Source organism: Saimiri boliviensis, chromosome 2, assembly GCF_048565385.1.
Source record: "Saimiri boliviensis isolate mSaiBol1 chromosome 2, mSaiBol1.pri, whole genome shotgun sequence".
In the NCBI taxonomy this organism is placed as follows: Eukaryota; Metazoa; Chordata; class Mammalia; order Primates; family Cebidae; genus Saimiri; species Saimiri boliviensis.
The window spans coordinates 176433147-176445728 of NC_133450.1; the positions used below are offsets into that span (position 1 = coordinate 176433147).

At 37.8% G+C, this 12582-nt stretch overlaps 1 long non-coding RNA gene across 2 annotated transcripts in view; it reads right to left on the reverse strand.

Moving 5' to 3' along the window:
• Window positions 1-5057: 5057 nt before the first annotated feature.
• The window catches only part of LOC141582855 (uncharacterized), a 49104-nt gene continuing 41579 nt past the window's right edge, over window positions 5058-12582 (reverse strand). For both annotated transcript variants that reach the window (XR_012515763.1, XR_012515762.1), the window contains exon 4: window positions 5058-5141. This is a non-coding gene — a long non-coding RNA (uncharacterized LOC141582855). The remainder of the gene's footprint in view (window positions 5142-12582) is intronic.

Here is a 12582-nt window from a genome sequence, read left to right on the forward strand (position 1 = left end):
CTTTCTTTTTATTAATCATAATAACATTAAAAATATATCCATTAAAGTCAGAAAGTATTTTGTCACTTTGGGCATAATTCAAACTGAGATCTGACATTTTCCATTAATTTATTCTGCCTCTAATCATGTACTCAACCGTGATTCAGTCTCTAATACAGGCATTTGTTCTACAAATGTGTACTTAGGGTTTACTATGTGCCAAGCACTGTGCTACATTCTAAGGTTCTGGATAAGAATGCAATACAGAACCTGCTTTTAGGAAGCTCACCATCTAGTGGAAGTGACTGACCTATAAGTCAGCGATTTTGTTGCAATATCTAAGTACTGCAATGAAACAAAGAACAAAGCATCATAGGAGGACAGAGAAAGAAGTGACAAGGACTTACTCTCCCTGTCACTCCTTGTTGAATGGGAGGCAATAAGGAAAGCTTTACCAAGGAGAAACCTTTAATCAAGTCATGGTGGATAAACTTTTCTTTAGGTGGACAAGAAGTAAAACCCATTGTAGGGGAAAGAAAGAGCACCTGTAAATGCTAAGAGTGTAAAAAGGGTGTTGATGTGAGGATACTGCAAGTATGCAGCTAGAGTATTGTGGTTGTTATGGCAATGGAAGGAGGCGAAGCTCAGGTCTATAACTGGAAGCAAAGCAAAGAGTTTCACAAGAAGGTTGTTGCAGGTCCTCATTAAAGTAATTTTCATGGGCAGGTTTTTGAGTTTTCATTTGGTAAATAAAAGCATCACCCACTGTATCCCTTTTTGCCTTGACTATTAAGAAGTTCAAAGTCATATTTTATCTTCAGCCACAGAAACTGTATTAGCCCTTTGAATCGGTATATTTTTATTCACCTCTATTTCATAGTGTGTTCATTTTCCATTGCAACTATAACAAGTTACACCTATTTAGCAGCTAAATACAACATAAATTGATTCTCTTGCAGTTTCCATGTGTCAAAAGTCAAACACAAATTGCACTGGGCTAAAATTGAGGTTATCTGCAGAACTGTGTTCCTTATTTGAGGCTTTGGGGGATAACCTGCTTCCAAATTCATTCAGGTTGTTTGCAGCATTTAATTCCATGCTATTTTAGAAGTGAGGTCCCAGTTTCTTTGTTAGCTGTCAGTAAGGGGTCCTTCTCAGCTTCCAAAATTTACCAGCATTCCTTGACTTACGTTCCCCTTCCTCCATCGTCAAAGCCATCAAAAGAGATCCTTCTCATGCCTTGAATATCTCTGACCTCTTCTGCCTCTTTTCTTATTCTGCCACATCTCTCTGATGGACTCTTCTACCTTCCTCCTCTGTTTTTAGGGGTCACATGATTACATTAGGCCCACCTGAAAAATCCTGAATATACTCCCTGTTACAGGTCAGCTGATCAGAAACCTTAATTCCATCTTCAAAGTCCTCTCACAACAATACCTAAATTAATATTTAATCAAACAGCCAAGTGATGGGACACTTAGAGGGATATCATTAGAAGTTTACATGCCAAATATGGTTTTTAAAAAATTTCTATTTCCCTTTTAATAGTTTTATTGAGATGACTTCATATAAGGCACCACAAGTCCTTTTTAGAAGAAAATGTATTATTCTTCTTTTTTACATGTTTACTGTTTGGGACATAAAAGTAATATATTCTCAAATAGAAAATGGAAAATTAAAATATATAAAACAATTAGAACCAATTATAATTTTATCACTTATACATAGCCACTATTATTAGTATTTATATCTTTTCTTTTAGTCATTCTTCTTTGCACATGTTATAAACGTGGAAGTTCAAAGTATATGCAGTATTTTATTGTATCTCTTAAATCATTGTCAAGTTAGGAGCAATTTCTGGCATTTAATATTTACATAATGGTCACGTAATATTATGGTGAATGAATGTATTGTATTTTACTCTATTTAGGTATATATGAGATATTACAAATTTTTCATTATGAATAGCATTGTGTTACTCATTTTTAAACATAAATCTTTGCCGGCATTTTACATTTCTTTCTGGATATATACTTAGGTCTGGAGTTGAGTATTATGTTTATCTTTTTAAAGTATTCCTTACATTCTAAAATATGCTTGAAAATGGGCATTTAAAATATGAACTCAGAGTACTCAGCTGATTATGATTACATGTGTCTATCATTTACAACCCTACTGCAAATATTCCAAAATATTTCTGTGAAGTCTACTCATATTACAGCATCAATTTCTGAAAATATTTGTGGCCTACTGTCATAAACCTCAATTTACATAAATTGCAAATGGTGTGATAGTAATGATTGCTCTACAACAGATATTTTCTATTCTCCTTATAGCATATCTTAGTATTGCACTTCTCATTTTCTTGGAGTTTGACGGGTCATACAACTTGTTTGCATAAGTGGACATATGTGTGTAACTTATGAGTGAGGCTTACGAGCAATAGGTGACTGGCCATACATCTCTTTCTCTCAGCCGTAAAGACTGGCAATGTTCCAGATTGTAGCTACTCTACTAGCGTGGGTTCTGGAGTTAGGACAAGGCAGAGAAGCCTCCCCATGATAGACACAATGTGAGTGAGGAACAAGCTTTTATTCTTTAACCCAGCAAGATTTTAAGATCATTTGTTATATAGCACAATCTCTTTTCTCTTGAGTAGACTGAGTAGGGCTTTTAACTAATAGAAAGTAGTACCCAAAAATGGGCTCCTACCATAACAAAAATGTGGCATTAATCAAAAACTGTAGTGAGAAAATTGTCCATGGAGCCAGAAGAATGTTGATGCATGTGGTGCAATGGCAGACTATTTGGAAAGATTGTCATGTGCAATAACTTGGAGAGGATGCAAAATACCTAATAAATTTGGAGAACTGGTGGAGTAAGTTGGAAAAAAAAGATGTTACTAACGTGTATTGGCTGCTATTGGCACTATCTGACAAAGTATCGTACTAGAGATAGAATGAAGAAAGAACTAGCTGGCTTGCAAACTAGATTAAAAAGAAAATAGGAAGTTCACAAATTCAAGGACTGGTAAATTGTTAGAAGAAACGACTACTCATACTTAAACAGTAAAATACGTAACTGAGAAATATTTTTGAGTAATGAAGTCTGATTAAAATTCAGCCTTGCAGCTAATATTAAATTAAGTATTATCAATTTCCTATTGCTATTGTAACAAATTACTAAAAACCTGTTGGAGTAAGACAATGCAAATTTACTCATAGTTCTGATGGACTTAAGTCTTAAATGGGTCTCTCTAGCCTAAAATCAAGATGTTGGGCCGGTGGCTCACGCCTATAATTCCAGCACTTTGAGAGGCCAAGGCGGGTGGATCATGAGGTCAAGAGATCGAGACCATCCTGGTCAACGTGGTGAAACCCCGTCTCTACTGAAAATACAAAAATTGGCTGGGCCTGGTGGCATGCACCTGTGGTCCCAGCTGCTCAGGAGGCTGAGGTAGGAGAATTGCTTGAACCAGGAGTCAGAGGTTGCAGTGAGCCGAGATCGTGTCATTGCACTCCAGCCTGGGTAACAAGAGTGAAACTCCATCTCAAAAAAGAAAAAAAAAAAAAAAACCTCAAGATGTTGGCAGAGATGTGTTCTTTTCTGGAGGTTCTAAGAGAGAATCCATTTTCTTGCCTTTTTGAGTCCCACAGACTGCTCATATTCATTGGTTAGGGACCCCTTTCCACCTTCAAAGCCAGACCTAACTGGTTGAATCATTCTCCCTATTGCATTTCCTGACACTGATTCTCTTTCTATCTCCTGCTTCTGCTTTTAAGACCCCTTGTTGTTATATTGAGCCCACCTGGATAATTCAGGATCCTCTCCCTATTTTAAGGTCAGCTGACTAGGAATTCCATCTGCAACCTTAATTCTTCCTGACTACATTATACAACATATTTGCTGGTCTGAGGATTAGAAGGTAGACATTTTGGGGGGACTATTATTCAGCCTGACATAGAGTGATACCTAGAAAATCCTTTAAATTGGGCAAAATTGTTTTGGGAAAAGACTTTAAAAGTGTGGTTCTGGACACGTGATAGGCAAAAGATACCCACAATGAAATCAAGAGAGTAAAGGAGAGGGACAGAGGCATGGCAGTGAGGAAACAAAGACGCTTAGCAGATATGAGTGCTATATCTAAAAAGAAACTGTCACGAGTTTTGGTACATGAAGCTGACTGAAATCAAAGAGAGAAATTCAGTGAAGTTTTTGAGAGAATTATATTGCCAAAAGAATCAGCGTGAACTAAAAGAGAATGTGACAGTTCAGGACTTAAAATAACACTGAGGCGGCTGGGTGCGATGGCTCACGCCTGTAATCCCAGCACTTTGGGACGCCGAGGTGGGTGGATCACCTCAGGTCAGAAGTTTGAGACCAGCCTGACCAACATGGAGAAACCCTGTCTCTACTAAAAACAGAAAATTAGCTGGGCATGGTATCACATGCCTGTAATCCTAGCTACTCAGGAGGCTGAGGCAAGAGAATTGCTTGAACCTGGGAGATGGAGGTTGCAGTGAGCCAAGATGGCACCGTTGCACTCCAGCCTGGGCAACAAGAGTGAAACTCCATCTCTAAATAAATAAATAAATAAATAAATAACACTGAGGCTTCAACCATCATTGGATAGGAGGTAGGCCAAGGAGGCTGCCTATTCTGCAAGAGAGGGATGTTCCCTGACACCCACTTTAAATGTGGTCAAAGAGGATCCATGCAAAGAAGACTCTCCCAGAGGTCAGAGCCAAGGACGGTGGATTCCATGAGCTAAAGAGACTCTTCTACTCCAGGGCCATCTCAGGAGAGGAGCCCTTGAAGCATTTTCCCAGAAAGACGTCACAATTGCAATGATCCATTGCAGTGATTGTAGTATACCTTCAATTTGTACACTTTCTAAACAAAAGTATTTACTGAGATTATCTTGGCCTGATTTCACCATTGCATATTGGCTAGGTAGATGGATGAGTAGGTGGTTGGTAACTTGCCTTTTTTAGTTATAGGTCTCTGGGTCATCAGGGACCATATCTGGACCTGATGTAAATATTTCACATCACCCCTATATATTAGCTTACCAGGGATCCTGGACTGTGTGCTTGATGCTATGATTGGAGGGTGTTTGAGATTGTCTTCTTCCAGGAAGCAGGAGAGGGAGTGTATCTCACCTGGAGAGAGCAGAGAGGAGCAAATAGTTGGTAGCCACAAGGGTACGTTGTAACCAGCATTGGTGCTATTTGCTAATATCTGTTCTTCTTTTCTTCTACCCATATAAAAAAAAATGAACTTCTTGGCACTTATTTTGGTTGTGTGGGGAATAGTAGTTCTGACTATTGGACCATCATTTCCATAACACTTAATTCTTAATCGTGTAAGATGCTCCTTAATTACTTAATTCTAATTCTTAATTAAGTACTTAATTTCTAATTAATACTTAATTCTAGTTCTTAATGGTGCAAAATATTCCTGAGTTCTCCCTTCTCCCTGTTGATGTGATCCTAGAAGCTTGCATAGAGATGGAGCTTCCATCAACCTTCTGGATCTTCCCTACCCACCCACTCTGGACATACAGTATGAGGTTATAAATACACTTTTGTTACGACTAGGGAGTTATTCATTACTGTAGCATAGATCAAACCTAACTGATACAGAACACAATGACTTTTCTTACTCTGTAAAACTTTTATTCTGAGGTAGAAGATCTTGTAACAGGTTTTAATAGGAATTCATGTACATGCCTTCTAATTACATGACACACTTACAGGGATACACTTATTACAGAAAGTAAGCTATATCTGCCTGTTACCTTCTTCATGTATATAAATTTCAATAAATTTAATAAATATTTAAAATGAGAAAGAAGTGGAGAATTTGTAAGAAAGTCAGATTTATTATATCTTGGGCAACTCCACCTTTCATTGCATCGATCAGTCAAGGATTTATAACATGGCTTATTGGTTCTATTTAATTGTGAAACAGAAGTTTACGCCTTGTATCTGTCAATTAAGCAGTTTTGAAGGCTGGGATAGAAAAGACACATGGAAACCCACCCCATCAAGCAACCCTAGGGTTGGGTCGCAATGGTTAAAACTTAATTGTGTTATGTACATAGAGAACCAAAGGGTAAGTCTCAAATTACCAAAAGTCACAGAAGCAATATCTATTAACCAAGCCAACATGATAAGAACAAAGTCAAAAAATAAAGGAAAACAGTTATAACATTTAGGTAAATGCACAACTTCAGCTAGCAAAAAAATGTCAAGCAAGTGTAGCAACAATATGAGAAGGTACAGAATTTTTATTATAAACAGACCTGAGAGAACTAGACCGCTCTATCGTTGGATGCTATGCTGGTCCAGAAGTTAAATAGACAGGCTGGTGCAGGTTAAATACACAGGTTTCAGACAGATAGTATCCAAGCTTGGGATGTCATTGAAATAACTTGGCTATGTCTCTGGTATAACTGATAAATTTCTACAATAATTGTTTCAGGTTTTTTTTTTTTTTTTTTTTTTTTTGAGACAGGGTCTTACTCTGTCACCCAGGCTGACATACAGTGATCTGATCACAGTGCTCACTGCAGCTTCAACCTCTTCAGCTTAAGTGATCCTCCCAACTCAGCCTCACAAGTAACTGAGACCACAGGTATGCCACCACACCCAGGATTTTTTCTTTTTCTGTAGAGACAAGGGCTCACTATGTTGCCCAAGCTAGTCTTGAACTCCTGGGCTCAAACTATTCTCCTGCCTAGGTCTACCAAAGTTGTGGAATTTTAGGCATGAGCCACCATGCCCAATTGTCTCAAATTCTTAATGACAACCTCTGACTTCACAAGAAAATACTAGCTTTCGTTTAAATGGAAAAGTTGATTACAGAAAAAAAATTGAAAGGAGAGGTAAAGGGTTATCATAAGGAAGAAAATAGGAGGAGGAAGCAGAGGAGAAAGGGGAGCAGAAAAGGGAGACATAGGAGAGATGGAAAAGTAAATAAGTGGTTAAATAAATATATAAACAAATAGATAAGTTTCGCTGACTTTGGAAAGACTGAGGACCAAAATAGGAATGCTACTGAGGGAGCCAGGAAAAAGGACTCAAATAAAAGCTGAAGCAACTGGAAATATAAAAGAGAATGCAGATTTACTGGTGATGCAGGCAGTTAGACCTGGCCAGAGATTAAAATCACTGTAGATAGTCATACTAGAGTATCCAGAGCAGAGACAGCTCAGTAAGAAACATCAGCTGGCTCTGCCAGTGCTCAGCTTAACTTTTGCTTCCTAGTTTTCCATCGCCGAGAGAATGTCCGGGTGCCCCTGGGCAGCCAGGCACCCCTTCCTACAGATGGAAAAAGGTTTATTACATTTCCTACCAAAAGCAACAAAAGTGTTCTGCAGAAAATGAAAAAGAAAACGCTTAATCCTTTCTAAAGGTGCCAAATCAATTTCTCCTTGAGAAAGTATAAAACGGGGTAAAATTTCTAAAATAAAAACAATTTATCTTTTGTTTTATTCCAGGTAAAAATTTAAAATAATGTCTTGCTTTCTGATCAACAGTTTGCCTCATCACTAAAGAATACAGCAATCTTATAAACATACCTGAGGATGTACTCCAATGCGGGTATAAAGCATTTGATTTCAAACCAGTATCATTTGAACTAAAATTCATTTAAGTTTATAAATTGAAGAGATACAAAAACAAAGTTGGCATTCCTTTAACATTTTCAAAGATAATAGAAGTATATAGTGGCTGCTCTAACCCAAGTAAGCCTGTCAAAATGTCCACAATATTGCTTTCAGCTGTTTTCTGGCAGCCTATCTTATTTGAAATACTTTCCTCAGTTAATTTTTTCTGTTTAATAAAAGACTAAACATGAAGACATGTTCTTGGGGCTATAAAGCATGTATTTAACCTCTCTTGATGACAAAGTATCTTCAAAACAGTGGCCATGTTTTGCATAATTGCATTCTCACTTGTCTATGTTCATTTTTACTTCATTTGGCTTGTAGGGTGAAATGAGAACTGGATTCAAACTTGTGCCAACAATGTTGTCTGGGAACTAGATTCATCTCCATAAGCCTCAGTTTGTCATCTGCAAAATAGGTATAACAATGCCAATTACGTCCCCTTCACTGGGTTGTTTAGGCAAAAATGACTATAGCAAACCAAAGTCCTTTGAACAGAGAAAAGCATAATGGAAATTTAAGGCATGTATTATTCGTGGTGTTACTATGATTTCTCTTTTCTAATACAGTTTATGTCAACAGGGCTCCAATGAAGGGTTTGTGAAAGATCTACTGCATATTCAAGCAGGTTTCTGTGTATCTGAAAAGACCATGAAGCAGATACCAGAGAAGGCCTTATAGCAGTCCAGAGAACTAAGACCTATAAAACACTAAGAAACTCAATTACCCCATAACCATTGAGGCAAGAGATAGAGATGATGAGCAAGCAATTAGGTGGCAATCATTAGAGAAAGTAGGGAAAGTTGATGCAATCCTTTCTCAGCACTCCTTTAACTTCAGTGTTCTACACATCACCTGAGAATCTCATGAAAATACAGATTCTGATTCAGTAGGTCTGGGGCACAGCCTGAGAGTTAGCATTTCTAATAAGCAGTCTCAAAATAGTATAGCATCTAATAATCAGACAATGTGTATACCAATGGTCCATGAACTATATTTTGAATGGTATAGATCTATTTCGGACAAGCCTTGAAGGAAATTTCTGCCAGAGCCCTAAGGATGAAATTATAAGGCTAAAATGACTAGATTCATCTTAAGATGAAAGAACTTTCACTGAAAGCAAAATTCAGGGCTGCGTTTCTCTAACATGTCAGAGTTGGTGATGCATTTCCCATGATGGCACACAGGCAAAGGGGATTCTGGAGAAGAAAGGGCTCACATTGCAAATTCTGAGGTGGGTGACATCAAGATAGATGCCCACAAGTAGCTACTGTTTGGGTTGGCAGGGGAAAGTATGGGTTTCACTCTGAGCTTGCAGCAGGGGGTTGTCACGGCCAATCAAGAGCAAATGAGAATTCCCAGCCATACCTTGCAGACCATCATGGAGAGGCTTAAGCTGAAGTTCCAGAGATACAGCAAAAAGGCATTGAGTCAGAAAGTTTACTGTTGTCATCATAAGCCTGGTGGACCCAAGCTGGTGTCATTTGAAGAAATATGGGTTATGTCATTATCTACATTTTATTATACAATTGCCATTAGTATCAGCATTCTCAATATACCAGGATGCTATCCCTGAGATGATCATTGGAAATAAAGCCACTCAACTCTCTTGGGCAGTGATGCTCCCTTGGTGTTTCCTTCATATCGATAAACCTGGAGAGTCTAATGGAATGCAATTTTTATTATACAATCATCTTGCATACATAAAAAAAATCTGGAAAGTAGAACTTTCAGAGGAATTAGTTCAATGTAAGAGATACTAACATTTAATTTGCAAAGAATTCAAATGACCAAAAACAAAAAACAAAACAAAACATTAAGCTGTGAGAAGTCATCAGCATTGGTGTTTTCCAGAGCTTCCCATGTACCTCACCTTCCCAAATGGGATCTGCTATTCTAAAGAACTATGCTGTCTTCTCTATTCCCTCAAAAACCATACTCAACATCCAAGTGGTTTTCTACCAGGGTGTCTCAAGTTGCTAAGTCAGTATAAAATATAGGACGTAGAGTTATAGCATGTGCACAGAATATTATGTATGAATTTCCAACTACCATATTTATATAGATACTCCAGCATGAGAGTAAATGTTACTACTGAGTCTGTCCTACACATGAGCATTTTTAGTCTTTTTGTTATTGACTTCTTTCTACCCCACACTGTGCTAGGCACTAGAGGTGCAAGCTTGGACAATAAGAAATATGCCTGTCATTACAAGGACTACAATACAGTGGGGCAGGGCACATAAATAATAATAAAACATTAGGTGCTGTGACGGGGGAAGAAAAAAAAACAAGGAGCTAAACTAGCAACAGAGAGGGCCTCCTTCAGACAGGGTGATCAGAGAAGCCCACTCTGAGGTGAGAGTGGTGCTGGAAGACATGGCTAGTGAAGGAGCTCAAGGAGTTTTTCTAGAAAAGAGGTGTTTGTAAAAGCCTGAGGCAGGAAAGAAATTGGCATGTTCAAAAAATCAGCAAGAAGCCAACCTGTTTAGAGTTACCAAAAAGTATAAGCCAAGTTCTTCACAATTGAGGATGAAAGGGTTTGTTTCTCAATTCAATGAACACTAATTTATCACCTACTCCATCAAATACTCTATTGGAACAAGACAAACAACTCCTCATGCAGCTTCTGTTCTAATGAGGGAGACAGACTCTCCTGGTGTGTTAACATAGAAGTGCTGGAAGTATTGGAACACATAGGTTTTTGGGGCCAGGGGTGTTTTTAGAATCTTTTTTCAACATCATTATTTTCATAAGATAAATTTTTTCTTTGTTCAACCTTTATTTTACGTTCAGTTTTAACTTTTATTTTAAGAAATACATGCAGGTTTCTTATATAGGTATACTCGTGCCATGGGAATTTGTTGTACAGATGATTTTATCGCCCAGGTATTAAGCCTAGTACCCCTTAGTTATTTTTTCGTGATCTTCTCCCTCCTCTCACCCTCCAACCTCCAGTAGGCCCCAGTGTCTGTTGTTCTTCTTTGTGTATCCATGTGTTCTCATATTTTAGCTCTGACTTGTCACTGAGAACATGAGGTATTTGGTTTTCTGTCCCTGCTAATGATAGTGGCTTCCAGCTCCATTCACATTCCTGCCGAAGACATGATCTCATTTTGTTTTGTATGGCTGCATAGTATTCCATTTTCTTGTGGGGCAAAAAAAGTCAGTTACATTAACTTAAAAAATATTTATATTGAAATATTAGGTATTTTAAATTATTCAAAAGGTCAAAATACACATTCCTTACTTTCAATATTTCTATTCCAACTGGCAACATGTATGAAAAGTTCAAGAAAAAGCAAGTTGTACTGACTGATTCTTGAATTTTTGCTCAGCATGAGACCTAGAAATGTCAGCCATTCCTTCTGGATTTCTCTATTCAGAACTAACCCATTCATTGAGCAGGTTATTACACTTTAAGTGCAAATGTCCTGTCTGCATCAATAGACTGTAAACTTCCTGAGGGCAAGGATTTGGTATTCTTACCTTCAAACAACTCAAAACAATATTTTAGGTAAATCAGAATCCACATACATTGGTTCAGATTAATAAAATATTTCAAAATATCTCCAGGGTCCTTATATATCCCAATGTGTGATTAACTTGAAATAATTTTCATTACTTTCTTTTCCAGTGAGGGTTTTGGATCCTGGCTGTGTTTTAGAATGTGACCTCCTTACCAGCCACTTTCCCTTCACTCTTTGTAGAAATGAAAACCAAACAGTGAAGTGTCCTCTATCAGGATATCTGATGCAAAAATCACTCTTTCTTCCCTCACCAATAAATTCAATCATTTCATGACAATACAATTAAATTAAGGCTCTTCAGCACCACTTGGCACATAGATTATATGACTCCTATTAAAAATCAAATCCAAACACAGAGAATCTTTTGGAGGAAATCTATTTTGAGGAGGTATTTTTATTGTTAATAACAAAAATTTTACTTTTGTAGCTGAAGTTCTTTAAGTAACCTGAGCCTCAGGATAATTTTTGTTTTCCTCTGTACTTTGGCCAGACTAACTTATACATAAATGAAAACAGGAATTTTTTCTAGAAACATCAGCACTCAGTTTGTACATTAACTGGTCTGAATATAAGAAATAATATATTTCCCTTTTCAAACTTCTGTTTTTACCAAGTATTATAGCTTTTTGACGAAACAATTGCATTTTAAAATTTCCATGTAGTCACAACCAAACCCCTTAGAAGGTTAAAATGTACTACATATTAGAATCAATTTACTTTTTAAAAGGAAGAACTGGGCCGGGCGCGGTGGCTCAAGCCTGTAATCCCAGCACTTTGGAAAGCTGAGGCGGGTGGATCATGAGGTCAAGAGATTGAGACCATCCTGGTCAACATGGTGAAACCCCGTCTCTACTAAAAATACAGAAAATTAGCTGGGCATGGTGGCGCGTGCCTGTAATCCCAGCTATTCAGGAGGCTGAGGCAGGAGAATTGCCTGAACCCAGGAGGTGGAGGTTGCGGTGAGCCGAGATCGCGCCATTGCACTCCAGCCTGGGTAACAAGAGCGAAACTCCGTCTCAGAAAAAAAAAAAAAGGAAGAACTGCACATACAAACTGGGAATGGTGATATTAACTATTTGCTTTTATAGGACACCAGACTAAGTGAACAATCTTAGGCATATATTTAAGCATTTTGCCACTACTCATTTAAATGTTGCCATGATTGAATCAGGTTCTATACTTCAAAATTCCTAGTACTATTTTTCAGATAATATATATAAAGTATTAAAAACTTGGCTTTTAGAGAATTCTGAAGTTTTCTGTCAATACCATTATCACCATATAAATCCTGAGTGTGGGAAATAACAGGGCAATGTGGTGGCTGTCCTCTCCTCCCCTGGCCATTTGAGTTTGCAAAGCCCATTCTTGTGCTCGGGGCTAGCAAGCCTAATTTGTCAACTG